This window comes from Danio rerio, chromosome 12 (assembly GCF_052040795.2).
Source record: "Danio rerio strain M-AB ecotype USA chromosome 12, GRCz13ab, whole genome shotgun sequence".
In the NCBI taxonomy this organism is placed as follows: domain Eukaryota; kingdom Metazoa; phylum Chordata; class Actinopteri; order Cypriniformes; family Danionidae; genus Danio; species Danio rerio.
Genome location: NC_141032.1, coordinates 4,055,001 through 4,070,086, shown reverse-complemented (window position 1 = coordinate 4,070,086; position 15,086 = coordinate 4,055,001). Strand labels below are relative to the sequence as shown.

The window sequence follows — 15,086 nt, the reverse complement described above, 5'->3', positions numbered from 1 at the left end:
ACAAATAAATAAATCAATCAATAAATAAATATCTGAATCGTTTTATTTTAGTCTAAATAAAAATACCTAAAAAAGATCTAATTAAAAAAAAATCTAAATTGTTTTATTTTAGCCCAAATAAAAATACCTAAAATAAATCAAATAAATGAATAAACAAATAAATAAATCGTTTTATTTTAGTCCAAATAGGAATACCTAAGAAAATCTAATAATTAAAAAAATAATTGAAAGATAATTCAGCTCAAAAACGCTCTGCAGCAAGTTGCCTTACAATATTGAGTTAAGTCAACCTTTTTTTTTTACAGGTTATCTAAAAAATATCATAACAAATTTGATATCTAAATTATTTTATTTTAGTCCAAATAAAAATACACTGTAAAACAAAAAGTTGACTCAATTTAAAATTTTAAGGCAACCAGCTTCAGGGCATTTTTGAGTTTACTCAACTTAAATTGAGTCAAGTGCTTTACTTGAGTTGAAAGATGAGTCAGCTCTAAATAGCTCTGCAGCAAGTTGACTTACAATTTTGAGTTGAGTCAACTTTTTTTTTTACAGTGTATCTACAAAAATCTGAAAATAAATAAATAAATATCTAAACCATTTTATTTTAGCCCAAATAAAAATATATGTAAAAAAAAAAATAAGAAGCATTTACTTCAGGTTTGTCCTTAAAACAAGCTAAATTATCAGTTATTGGATGGTAATTATTTTACTTACCCCACTGGCAGATTATTTATTTATTTATTTATTTTTTTTTTTAAGGAAAAACTCACTTAATTTTGACTTTATTTTCTGAAAACAAAGCTATATTTTTTACTTGTCTAGATTTAAGCTTGGCTGATTTAAGAATTTAAGTATTTTGGATTAGAAACAAGACAAAATCTCGCTTTTTTTTGCAGTGTACTCAGAATGAAAATAACTACTTCTCTTAGAGAATTGTTAGTTGTTGTGTAAATTGTTAGTCTGTCATGACTGGATGAATTGTTTACAATAAAGATTAATTTCCATTTGCATAATACTACGCAACAATCTGTAAAAGGAATTGATGAGTGTGTGATGAGATTCCTGAGATTCCTTGTTAAAATTAGTTGGCGTGTATCAGACGGTGCTAATAGTGTGAAAATCTTAATCGATAACACAATAAATTCATTAATATGTTTACATTTTCAACTATAGCTAGCAAGCTAGAAAAATATTGAGTTGATTCTATGCATCAGTTGTTGATTGGATGTTGAGGTATGGGTGCGAGCTTGCAGAGGTGGAGTTTAGGCCGAATAAATGATTGGAGAAATCCTGCAACAACAGGGTGAAGTCCCCAATTTAAACTATATTTAAATGTTTTAAATACATCGTTACACTGTATTTTGTGATTCATGTTTTTATTTCCCCACTTAATTATGCTTTTGAATTGCATTATGGGAGCTTGATCTGTCCTCCGAAAGCTTTTGATTCTTATAAGTTTGTAAAAGAGACTTTTATTGACATTTTTATTAGATATATTGTATGGGTTGGTGTTGTATATTACAGTACAAACCCTGGTAATAAACTGCAAGTACATTTTCTGTTATTTTACATTATTTATTCTTAGAATATCTTGTTTCAAACTACTACTATGTCAAAAAAAAAGTCACATTGTTAAACTGCAGAGTTGAATTTTCAACTCCCTTGAAAACACTTGTGAATCACAAAATACGGAATCTGTATGTGTCGATGTAAACTTTAAGGATAATTTTTATTAAATATAAACTTTAATCAGATATCTCAAGCAAGTTTTTTCATCTTTTGCTCACATTAATTTTAAGGGTGTCACGATCTTCCAAATCCTCGATTCGATTACATTTTCGATTCTAAAGGCACGATTCGATTCGATTTTTGATTATGAATAATTAATTAATGACCAATTTATTATTTGTAGCCTAACGTTTAAACTACCTGACCTGCATGGTCTTTGTTTCACCCATAAACAAATCATACAGTAAATGAATAAAGGCAAGATACACACATAATTACCACCTGTCAATCACTTTTTCTGCGGGACTCGTGAATAGGCAGTGATCTGTGTCGTTATAATGGCGTCGGTAAAAAAGACGCACAACCAACAGGAACCAGCCAACAGTGTCTGAGGTGTTCGCTAAAATGACTAAGTACAAGTGAGTGAAAGATTGAAGCAGTCCTCTGACTGCCTGGACCTGCTGTCTCGAGCTCATATGGCTGTGTGTGCGTCTGTGTCTGTGTGGTCACGTGATGTGCATTTTCAGAGGTAGAGAGGAAGGAGGGCTGCTCAGAAATGCTACACGCCACTGTAGATGTCAAATCGTTGTCGTTCTAAAATGCCATTTAAAAACAAAGACAGTGTAAACAGGGCCTGAGTGTGAACTTTTCGCAAGCGGATTTGCAACAGGGGCGGGCGGAGGATCGCGATGCCGGTGTTGTCTATCGGACGAACCGTACGTAATACGTACACAGCAGAGCTTGCAAAACTGTGTTTTTTTTGTCGACAACACGAACGTTGCCAACATAACTCACTGGAAATCCAAAATGCTTCCACACCGGCGACTTCATTGAAAGAGGAGAGGGTTTAAGTTCTGTCGACGAGTCTCCTGCGTCTGCAGTTTAACAAGCACTTCAACAAGCCGGTTTTTTTCCCGCTTGGCAAGCCAAGCTGACGTGACATGGGGGCGTGGCAGCATCGACGATTCTATTTTTTGATTCGATAATCGAAATTGAGCATAAATTTCGATCGATTTCGATTAAAAATCAAAATCGTGAAACCCCTAATTAATATAGTTACAGAGACTTTAGAACTCCACGGTTTTCATTTTAAAAGATCTGCATTTCAAATATTTTATTTTTATTTATTTATTTATTTGACATGGACATCACAATTACACTGGACAACCAAATGCATTTGTTTAAGTGTTTTAGCAAACTTGCTAATTCTCAACACCTGTCCACAGGAGGCTTAAAATTGACAAAATAGAAATATATTAAAGCATACATAACATCACAATTCTTTACATAAAATTACTGCAGGCAAAAGAAAAGGCGACATGATCCTACCAACTAACAGTAGACTATTTAACACTGCTGTTTTGTTTTTAGCCACTTTTTAAGAGCACTACTAAAAATATTCAAATTACTTTCTGATTTTAAGCTAACCGGTAACTCATTCCACAGTTTGGCTCCCTTTACAGAGAAGACAGATAGACCGAACGAGGTCTTACACTTTGGCACTAGACAGTCACCGTTAGCAGTTGCCCGTGTAACTCTGTGGGAGGTTTGATGCCGATTGATTAGCTTAGAAAACAGGATTGGAACATGATTATTTTAACATTTAAAAACCAATTTAAGATAACTGAATAAAACTATCAAAACTAAAAAGGTTATGTTTACATAAAACATCACAAGGATGCCATCGCATAGGCTTTAAGTCCATAATTTTAACTGCTTTTTTATAGATTGAGTCAATAGGCTTTAATGTAGTTAAAGAGGCTTGTGACCAAGATGTAATGCAATACGTCCAATGAGAGAATATCATTGTGTGCATGTATAATTTTGCAGTGTGATGTGTTAAAAACCTTCTAATAAAACGAAAACAGTTTAGACTTGGCTTAACTTTCTTACTTAAATTTTTAACATGACTATCAAATTTTAAATTAATGTCTAGAGTTATGCCAAGATACTTAAACTCATTCACTTAATTACTTTATTTTTTATCAGCACCTCAAATGTATCCCGTACAGGCCTATTTCGTATAGAAAAATTCATAGAAACTGTTTTCTTGACATTTAAAGTTAAATGAGACAGTTCAAGCCATCTTGAAATGTGTTGTAAAGCCTGGGTCAGTTGCTCACCTGCCCAGTCTTATTGGCCTGGGATGACATGAGGGTGAGTAAATGACAGAACTCACATTTTTGGCTGAACTACGCCTTCAGATATAATTTAAATAGACTGGTATGAGTTTTTCTTAAGCTTTTACATGACATTTGAAAAGTTATTGCTTTAATTGGACTAAAACCTTTGAAAAATTGGTTCAATTTAGACGCCTCATGATTTTTGTGCAACATATCAGTCAAATCAGGGAAGATGGCAAGTCTTTAGGTTAAAATATGTATTTTCTGATGACCAGGGCCAGACGGAATCTGCGGACGTTTTTTTGCTATTTCTGCGGAGAATTTTGGTAAAAATCTGCAGATTTCTGCTGAATTATTTTGGTAGTATCCAGCGGAGTATCATAACTAAAACCTTAATATATGAAATAAAAAGTAATAAATTACTGAACAAAAGCTGAATAAATTCACATTTACACATTTACAATTAATGATGGGCTAAAAATCTGCAGAAATCTGCGGAAAATCTGTGGAAAATCTGCGGAATTCTGCGGAAAATCTGTGGAAAATCTGCGGAATTCTGCGTGCGCTCTGATGACCCACCGATTTTAAAGGACTAGATTAAATTTCGCATAAACAACATGAAAGCATGGATCCATCCTGGTTGAGGCTGTTAGTGGTGGTGTAATGGTGTGTGGGATATTTTCTTGGCCCAATTCAGGCCAATTAGTACCAATTTAGCATTGTGTCAACACCACAGCCTACCTGAGTATTGCTGCTGACCATGTCTGTCCCTTTATAACCAGTGTACCCATCTTCTGATGGCTACTTCCAGCAGGATAACGCACCATGTCATAAAGCATAAATCATCTCAGACTGGTTTCCTGAACATGACAATGAGTTCACTGTACTCAAATGGCCTCCAAAATCACCAGATCTCAATCCAATAGAGCACCTTTGGGATGTTGTGGAACGGGAGATTCACATCATGGATGTGCAGCCAACAAATCTGCAGGAACTGCGTGATGCTATCATGTCAATATGGAGCAGAAGCTCTGAGGAATATTTCCAGTACCTTGCTGAATCCATGCTACGAAGGATTAAGGCAGTTCTGAAGGCAAAAGGGGGTCCAACCTGGTGTACCTAATAAAGTGGCTGGTGAGTGTAGATATCATTAAGGCTAACATACTGATGCTAACATCTAAAAAAACGTATATTCATTTCATGGGACCTTTAAATATCACTGCAACTCTCCTGTGTTTATCATCACTAAAGTGGTTTTACTATCAGATCATTTGTCATAATTGCGTAGAAAAAAGCCTTTTCCTTAGAGCTGTCTGTGTCCTGGTGTAGATCCAGCGCTTCAGGCAGTCCTGCTGGATGGATGTTTTTCAGTCTGGCAGGAGGATCAGAGGGTTTGATGTGGGAGATGCTGAACGCTGGCAGATGCCACAAATATCCCTATCCTTCATGTAGGATCCCTCCAGCGGCATGCAATTGTGTTCAAGGTATGCCAGTGTTCAGAATATTGATATGAAACATATACTGGAATAGTTGGTGGTTCATTCCGCTGTGGCGACCCTTGAAAAATTGGGGATTTTCTGTAGGAAAATTAATGAATGAACATGGCTCCATATTTTTGGTAATATTTGTCTGTTTTCACACCACAATACAGTACGCCAGATCAGTTACAGACTGCACTGTAAAACCTTTTAGTGTTTTTTTTTCTTATCGTGTATGTCTCTATTTCTTATTGTGTATATGCTTGTATAATTACCATTGTAGTTTATTAAATCTGATAATCGTGTCTGTGTATAATAACTCCTTTTACTTCACATTTAAATGAATATATGTGTGCATTTTCTTAAATCAAACATGTAGATTTATTATATTAATATAATATTAATTACAGGGTCGTGCTTTATATAATGAAATCATTTTGTTGTTAATGTACAGTAAAACTGATGAATCCATCCATAAGTGACGTTATAAAGTACACTGCCGTTTCATTTGAAGAAGTACCCGACTTGTGTCCTTGCGTCCTCGGGAGTTCGTTCTTCCAAGTCTGAACTTAGCAAGTCTAAACTTCCAAGGACGCAAGTCCGTTCTTTGCGTACATGGTATTGAGAAAGAGCCTGAGTCTGCTGCTGTCCACCAGAGGTCACGTTTCGGTCATGACCGCACACTTTGAGAGCCTTTCTGACTGAATGAATGAAATGAGCTGTTTTCCACCAAGGCAACCCAGGGTGCTGAAATATAACTGGCTAAGCTGGCATTGGGTGGGTTAATGTGACCAAAACAAAGACAGACGTTCTGGCACGTACAACACCTCTAAATCAGATCCATTCTGTATTTTATTTCAGACCAAAAGAAATAAGTTAACAAGTTTGATTAGATTGCGATCCATTCAGAAATGTTAGATGAAACAAAACAAGCAGGTCTAATTCAAAGCCATTAGAAAAAAAAAAAAATAAAGTTACGGTAAAATATAAACAACTAGATTAACGCATTTTCATTCATTCATTCGTTTTCTTTTCGGCTAATTCCCTTTATTAATCTGGGGTTGCCACAGCGGAATGAACCGCCAATTTATCCAGCACGTTTTTACGCAGCGGATGCCCTTCCAGCCGCAACCTATCTCTGGGAAACATCCACACACACTCATTCACACACACACACACTCATACACTATGGAGAGTTTAGCCTACCCAATTCACCCGTACTGCATTTGTGTTTGGACTGTGGGGGAAACAGGAGCACCCGGAGGAAACCCATGCGAGCGCAGGGAATACATGCAAACTCCACACAGAAACACCAACTGAGCCGAGGATTGAACTAGCAAACCAGCAACCATCTTGATGTGAGGCGACAGCACTACCTACTGTGCCGCCTCAACGCATTTTCACTTTGACAATATTCAGATCCATTTGTGCTAATTTCAGTCAAAACATAAACACGTGGATCAATAAAAAAAATTATATATAATTAAAAGAATGCTTATTTTAAGATAAATAATGTATTTTTTTTTTTGGTCTTTAATATGACCCCATTTAAAACAAGATGTTGGATCTCATTGGGTTATCCTTTCAATAAATTGTACAAATAATATATTAATATTGTATAAAATTATTCATTCATTCATTCATTCATTGTCCTTCGGCTTAGTCCCTTTATTCATCAGGGGTTGCCACAGCGGAATGAACTGCCAACTTAATCAGCTGCCCTTTCATCCACAACTCAGTACTGGGAAACATCCATACACTCTCACATTAACACACACACTCATACACTATAGACAATTTAGTTTATTCAGTTCACCTATAGCGCATATGCGGTAAACCGGAGCACCCGGAGGAAACCCACACCCGCACGGGGAGAACATGCAAACTCCACACAGAAATGCCAACTGACCCAGCTGAGTCTCGAACCAGCGACCTTCTTGCTGTGAGACGACAGTGCTAATCACTAAGCCACCGTGTTGCTCTTATATAATATTATATACATTTATTTATTTATAAAGCTTTGTAGATGTTGTCTTTGGCACAAAAAGACCACCAACTTTTTTTTTGGTTTAAAAAAAAGAACCATACTGTATATTTACTGTATGTGTGCATGGAGTCCACCCTCACATCCTCCACCAGATTATTGGCCAATCAGTCAGAGTGTTTGCAGCTTCTCATTGGCCGGTGTGAATGTGTCCACACTGTGATCCTGAATGACGAGTGGAAGCACATGCCGAAGCTCCATCACTTCATCAGGTCACCATGGCAACCCCTGCCTGTTCCCAGTCACTCGGGAACGCCGCTTCTGCACGCCTCACTTGCCAAGTAAGCGGATCGGCCTCCGGCGGCCTGCCTTGTGGATCTCTGCAGAAACACACTGCTTGTGTGGAGGGATTTATGGGAATTGAGCTCCTCATATGCAGGGTAAAAGTCTCTGTGTGACTGTCTCCGGCCAGCAGACTAACTCTGAAATGGTCTGATTGATGAGGAGCAAAGCCAGTCCCAGACTTCGAGGAGCCCTAAAACTTAGTCAGAACCCTGTCAGAACATTGATTAAATACCCATGTGCCTCCAGACACATTAATCTGTGGTTTAAGAGTAGTTGACAAAGAAAAGTGAGTACTAAAAAACCTAACCCTAAAGGTTATATATGCAGAGGGACTTTTAATTTGTCAATATCCTGGGTCAAAAGCTTCTGGTGAACTGTATACCATTACAAAATTGGCGTTGTGTTTAGGGAAGTGGGTGTACACTGGTCAATTGGTGCTATTGAAAACACTATTGGTTGGATTTAGGGAAGGGGGTGGGCGCTAGTCAATCGGTGCTATTGAAAACACTATTGGATGGGTTTAGGGAAGAGGGTGGGCGCTGGTCAGACAGTGCTTTTGAAAACACTATTGGTTGGATTTAGGGAAGGGGGTGGGCGCTAGTCAATCGGTGCTATTGAAAACACTATTGGATGGGTTTAGGGAAGAGGGTGGGCGCTGGTCAGACAGTGCTTTTGAAAACACTATTGGTTAGATTTAGAGAAGGGGGTGGGGGCTGGTCAGAGGGGCTTTTGAAAACACTATTGGTTGGGTTTAGGGAAGTGGGTGGGTGCTGGTCAGACAGCGCTTTTGAAAACACTATCCGTTTGGTCTAGGGAAGTGGGTGGGCGCTGGTTAGGCGGTGCTTTTGAAAACACTATCAGTTGGGTTTAGGGAAGGGGGTGGGCGCTGGTCAATCAGTGCTTTTGAAAACACTATCAGTTGGGTTTAGGGAAGTGGTTAGGCGCTGGTAAGTGGGGCTTTTGAAAACACTATTGGTTGGGTTTATAGAAGTGGGTAAGCGCTGGTCAGTCGTGCTTTTGAAATCACTATTGGTTGGGTTTAGGGAAGTGATGGGCGCTGGTCAGATTGTGTTTTTTAAAACACTATCGGTTGGATTTAGGGAAGGGGGTGGGCACTGGTCAGTCGGTGCTTTTGAAATTCACTATTGGTTGGGTTTAGGCAAGAGGGTGGGCGCTGGTCAGACGGTGCTTTTCAAAACACTAACAGTTGGGTTTAGGGAAGGCGGTGGGTGAGGGGATCAGTCAGTTGGTCAAGTTAGTCTGTCAGTCAACAGAGCTAAGCGGTCAGCTGGTAAGCGTGAAAAGGAACGGCGTCATACCGCCCCGTAGTGTTTGTTTTAAAGATGAAATGCAGCCATACATACTTCTGGCTACATAATTCGCAATCCCCAGACATGTATATAGGGCTAGGTTTTCAGAATGAGCCTATGTTGGGATTATAAATGTAGAAAAAAGCTGTGCAGCCCAGACCTCCAGACTAACACTGAAATGGTTTGATCGGTGGGGAGAATTGCTTTTGATTTTGTCAATCGACAGACACTTTTGATCCAGCGGAGGACTGTGTGTTTTTATAGATTCATAAATATAAATGGGATTGTGTGGCTTCCTCCCGCTGACAGTCGTGAAAAGGTGATTTCTAACATCAAAGCAACTCATGCCGCTTTTCAGATGTCAAAGTCATTTCCACGTCTGCTTTACAGACTCTCTGCATGCCTGAGAGGAAAGAAGTAAACATAAAGACAGTTCTGCAAAGCGCAGCATTATGTAATGAGGAGTGTGAGACGTGCCAGAACTACAGTAACCGTTTGATGCCTTTGAAGGATCCTGTCAGGATCCTTTTGTACAGTTTCATCCAGAATATTAAAACGGCGGCTCAATGGTTAGCACTGTCATCTCACAGCAAGAAGGTCACTGGTTCGAGTCCCGGCTGGGTCAGTTGGCATTTCTGTGTGGAGTTTACATGTTCTCCCCGTGTTGGCGTGGGTTTCCTCCGGGTGCTTTGGTTTCCCCCACAGTCCAAACACATGTGCTATAGGTGAATTAACTAAAAAGTAAATAAACTAAATTGGCCATAATGGATGTGTGTGAATGACTGTGTATAAGCGTTACCTGTGCAAAACATATGCTGGATAAGTTCGCGGTTCAATCCACAGTGGTGACTCTTGATGAATAAAGGGACTAAGCCGAAGGAAATATATATATATATATATATATATATATATATATATATATATATATATATATATATATTTGTTAGAATTTAAATGTATTATCTTTCTATTTCTAAAGATTTTAGGTGATCTTTAAATAGATATGTTAATGGACAGTTTTATTATTTAATTAACAAACCAGTTTTGTCTAAATGCACCAAATATATCAGCTACATTCACTATAAAAGCAACACTGATGACCCGTATCTCCAAACATTTCTTATTCTTTTCCCACTCCTTTTGGCAACACGACTTGCTGTTTCTCTGCCGTCTGAACACTGTTTCAGGTACAGTCTTCGAAGCTAGCATGCATAATAATGAAGTTGCAGCACATACATAATGGAGCGCGCTGATTGGTTTGAACCAAGCCATACTCATGAATCAATGCAACACACTCAAAGATGTAATACAGTACTCCCAGGTACAGACGTACAGTCTACATGCTGGAATACATGCTAAGATCTCATGACCGTGACGCAGCTTCAAAAAGTCGTTTCAAACAGGAAGTACGAATTTGCCTGAAATAACGCAAAAACAAACAATTTTCACTTTTTAGTGAAATATATGTGTCCTCATAGTGTTTTTAGCAGTGTGGGACACATATACGACTGTCAATAGCTCAAAACATGTGCTTTAGTGTTTCGTGACCCTTTAAATTCTTGTAGTTTGAACTAGGCTTAAGAGGATTATAAATGTGGAGTTTTAAATTTTCCATTTTTTCATACAGAAAACGTTAGTCCTGTTTTGAATCAGCTATAGAGTGGAGGAACTATGACGTCAATTTGTATGCAAAAACCCGGAAGCGAGTTAGCATTTTAGCACTTCCGGTTCCCTCGTCCCAAAGTCAATGGCTTTTTTGAATGGGGTTTCAGTAAAATCGCTTAGATAAGGTCCGTGGCGAACACCAACTCAATATACTTTCACGTTTTGTTCTACGACATAAAACACATCAATTACATCACACTCTTCAACTTTTAAATCGATTATGCTTCTTTAAAAAGACGGTTGCTATCAAGTTGCTAAATGGGACTACAGGCGGCGTCGGGGATATTATACGTCATCGAGCTGATCTGGTCTGGAGCGCAGCTCGCTTGTGTTGGGCGTTTGGATTTGTCTGTGATTTAGGTATTTTCATGAATAGTATTTTATAGTTTGTTGTATTATTCTAATTGAGAATTCAGATTGTGTATAGATAATGCCTTCACATGTAAAGGCTGTCGAGGCAGATTCATTTGTTGATCATTTATTTTAATTAAACGATAATTTGAAGATACTGCTCAGTGCAGCCTGTTTCTTTCCTGCTCTCAGTAATGCAAACGTGTGAATAAATGTGTAAAAATACATGCATGTTCTGTCAATTTAACGTAATCAAGTGATTTCTCGTCTTTTTTTCTTCATCTGAACACATTTAACTGCAGTATTTACACTCCTCCATAAAACGAGTAGCATATGTGACTGTATGGGCTGTTTTTCGCTGTACTTTGTGACACAAAAGGAATATTGAATGTTGCTCTGTGTCCATGATGATGAAACTTGCAGGCATTTGATAGACTTGTTCCTCCTCACGCCTAATTTCTGTCGTCTGTTTAAGGTAAGCGGGCTGTGCATGCGAGCGATACACTTATTTTAATATGTCTCATAATAATAATATATAGGCACATTTATACAAAATTTTTTTAACTTTTAGAACAACCGTAAAGCAAAATAGACATATTTCCCGTGTAAAAACGATCCAAAAGGCACAAAGGTCTATGTGTGTTTGCGTATTTATTAGTTTATAATATATAGCGTGGATTACAATATAATAAACAGAGAGATTAATCTTTGTCATGGACGTTATTTCTAAAAATAAGCTTGATAAGTCGTCTGTAGCAGGGTGGGGCTGACGTCACTGACGAGCACCCCGAGGGCGCTGTAGTCCGTTTATTGCCTAATGTTAGCTTTTTAACTCTTGCGTTTGCATTTAAGATCCAAAAGTGCTCAATGTTGTATTTTCGTGTGACAATTATCCGGCTGAACAAAACGTGTAAGTGTAATGAACAGTGTTTGAACACAGAGCGTATTATTCGCAATCTTCGAAAACCCTATGGGAAAATCCTATAGGGATTTTCCTATAGGGATTTTCACGATGGAACCAGTTTTATGCTAGCAGCCGATTAGCCTACAAAGTGACGTCATAGTTCCTCCACTCTATTATGCTGACACGTATGCATTTGTAGCTCTGCCTTCCTGTGAATAGAGCACAATCTCACTAGAACTTAAAGCGACAGTCACCAAAATAGCTCAATTTGAATCAAAGCCTAAAAGGGGCAGTTTCAAAGAGTTATAAACAATTATCTGTGGGGTATTTTGAGCTGAACCTTCACTTACACACTATAGGGGCATCAGGGATTTATTTTAAAGCTTGTTAAAAGCACCATAATAGCCCCCCCTTTAATAGGTTTGCATTGCATTCCAGTATACCAAACCAAGCTGTTCCTCTTTCCTGCAGTCAGTAGCCTGTTGTGAACATTCATAGATGCATGGTCAGCCACATTTAGCTGATTACCACATTTGCTCCCAACAGTGTGAGGATTTAATTTAGAATCCCTGGACAACAAGTGTGGAAATTAAACTAGTATTTAATGAGAGAGGTGTAATGATTTGGGCCACAAGGGGAACTGGAAGAACAGATGGGCTGGATGAATAATGCATTTCATAATGTTCAGCAAGTCAAGTGGATTTTCTGACAGCTGACGTGGTTTAATGGTCTTTTCTGCTGGACTGTGAGAGGATCAGAGTTTGCAGAGACGCTGAGCTCAGCACACACTCTGAGTTTATCCTCTAAATGACAGAAGTCGCTAAAGCTGATGCTCAGTTGTTTGTCTATTGAGTTGTTCAGTAAAGTCCGTGTGAAATCAAAATTTACAATGCCTATTTTACTAGTGCACATGGTTATTGCTTAGATTCTAAAAAAAACGTTTTTAATTGTATTTTTTTACATTTTATTGTATACAGTTGAAATCAGAATTATTAAAACCATTGAATTATTTGCCCCCCTGGTTATTTTTTTCCCCGATTTTTTTTCAACACATTTCTAATCATATTAGTTTTAATATCTCATTTCTAATAACTGATTTATTTTATCTTTGTCATAATAACAGCACATATTATTTGACTAGATATTTTTCAAGACACTTCTATATAGCTTAAAGTGACTTTTAAAGGCTTAACTAGATAATTTAGGTTAGTTATTTAGGCAATTTATTGTATAATGATTGTTTGTTCTGTAGACCCCCCCCCCCAAAAAAAAAAAAAAAAAAAAAAATAAAAATAGATTAAAGGTGCTAATAATATTGACCTTAAATCTTTTTTTTTTTTTATTAAAAACCTCTTTAATTCTAGCCGAAATAAAACAAATAAGACTTTCTCCAGAAGAAAAAATATGATCAGACATACTGTGGAAATTTCCTTGTTAAACATCATTGGGAAATATTTAAAAAAGAAAAAACAATTCAAAGGGGGTTTAATAATTTTGATTGCAACTGCATGCATTAAAAATTTACATTAACCTATATGCATTTTCTTTATTGCATTTACCAATGATTTTTTTAAGGTAAGTGTCTGCAAACAATTTCTATGGGCTGTATTTAAGCAAACACATTTAAATATTAGCCTACTAAATTAATTTGTTTGTTTAAATGCAGCCCATATGAATTGTTTGCAACCACTTACTTTTAAAAATGTAAATCCAGTCAATGATTTTTCACTGTTGATGAGTAGAAGAGGCTTTTTATCAATACATGAAACTTACTAATATCCAATTGATTTTTTTACTTGATGGATGCAGCGTTTAACATTGCTAACGTCTTTAACTCAATAATAAATACACGGTAAACTGGCCAGACGGTGAGTTTAGTTGACTAAAGTTAGTTTATCAGTAGCCGGAGTCTCCGCGCCACGAGGCCAAAAGTGATCTTTGGTGTCCGCCGACCTCGCGCCGCCTCCCGCATGATAACGAGCGGTTCTCTCGCGTCCCTCCCATGGATATATGAATAAAACATGACATTACAGTCGGTGCAGGCAGAGGTTGAGCTGAGCTTCTGTCTGCGCGTCGCGTCACTGCAGCAGAGCGTCGCGTTCATGTGATTCTGCGCGCGCGCTCACAGATAAACACCGGCGATATTGATCTGTGGAGAAACGGAGAAACCGAGAAAAACCGGCCGATGCTCAGCGCGGGAGTCTGCGGGAGGAGGACTGTGCTCAGTGTTTAGTGGATGCTGGAGGCTGTCATGACAGAAATCACGAGGAGGAAACATTTCACGCGAGCGGAGGAAGGAGGGACGGAAAGTAAAAGATAAGCGAGGTACGTGTGAGTGTGTGTGTGTGTGTGTGTTATGTTTGAATGTGCGTCTGTGTGTGTGTCAACCACAGCCAGAACGAGGCCAGAAGATAAGCGATGACGTTAATCTAGTATAAAACCTGTCATCCAGCTAATTTCACACAGGCTAATGTTACTGACATTAGTTAGAAATTTATCAATGGCTTGTCTGTTTTTACCATAATTACCATGGTAACCAGTTTCTTCAGTTGTTGTACAACAATAACTCAACATAACGTTTATTCGGTATTTCTTATACAATGTTTTCAGAGACACTTAATACAAACTTTCAGTTGGCAATAGCTGTATGCTACTTGATATTTTGGTAAAACGATCACGTGGAAAATGTGAGCTAATTTTTATTTCATGTGTTTTTTGTTGTTGTTGTTGTTGTTACTGGTTAAATGTAGCCCAATTAACCAAAATCTGGGTTTTAGTAAAATGTTTAAAGGGATAGTTCATCCGAAAAATAAAATTTTTACTCTCTTAAGTAGTTCCAAACCTTCATGAGTTTCTTTCTTCTGTTGAACACAAGATATTTTAAAGGGCACCTATGATGAAAATCATTTTTTGTAAGCTGTTTGGTCAGAACTCTTTCCACAATCATATTGGAGTGATATAAAGACAACAAGTATGGAGTAAGATCAGTCTCAAAAATATTGCCTTTACAAGATAAAATTCATACATGCACAGTTGCACACAGCACAACTCAGCACAATTTGCAAAATCTAAATTGTAAGTTTAAAGCACAATTCGTAAATGCACAAATACGATTCGTAACTTAAAAACACAACTTATAAATGCACACGTCCAATTTGTTATTTTCAAAACATGACTCATAAATGCACAAATCCG

The 15,086-nt window shown here is 37.7% G+C and overlaps 1 protein-coding gene and 1 long non-coding RNA gene across 5 annotated transcripts in view; both read left to right on the top strand.

Moving 5' to 3' along the window:
- Positions 1–470: 470 nt before the first annotated feature.
- On the top strand, positions 471–3,603 carry LOC141376741 (uncharacterized). Its single transcript, XR_015503816.1, has 2 exons — positions 471–1,803; positions 2,788–3,603. It is a non-coding gene; the product is annotated as an uncharacterized LOC141376741 (long non-coding RNA).
- A 10,332-nt stretch (positions 3,604–13,935) lies between these two features.
- Positions 13,936–15,086, top strand: part of tanc2b (tetratricopeptide repeat, ankyrin repeat and coiled-coil containing 2b) — a 267,309-nt gene continuing 266,158 nt past the window's right edge. For all 4 annotated transcript variants that reach the window (XM_087275633.1, XM_087275632.1, XM_087275631.1 and 1 more), the window contains exon 1: positions 13,936–14,216. The gene's annotated coding sequence lies outside the window, so the exon portion shown is untranslated. The remainder of the gene's footprint in view (positions 14,217–15,086) is intronic.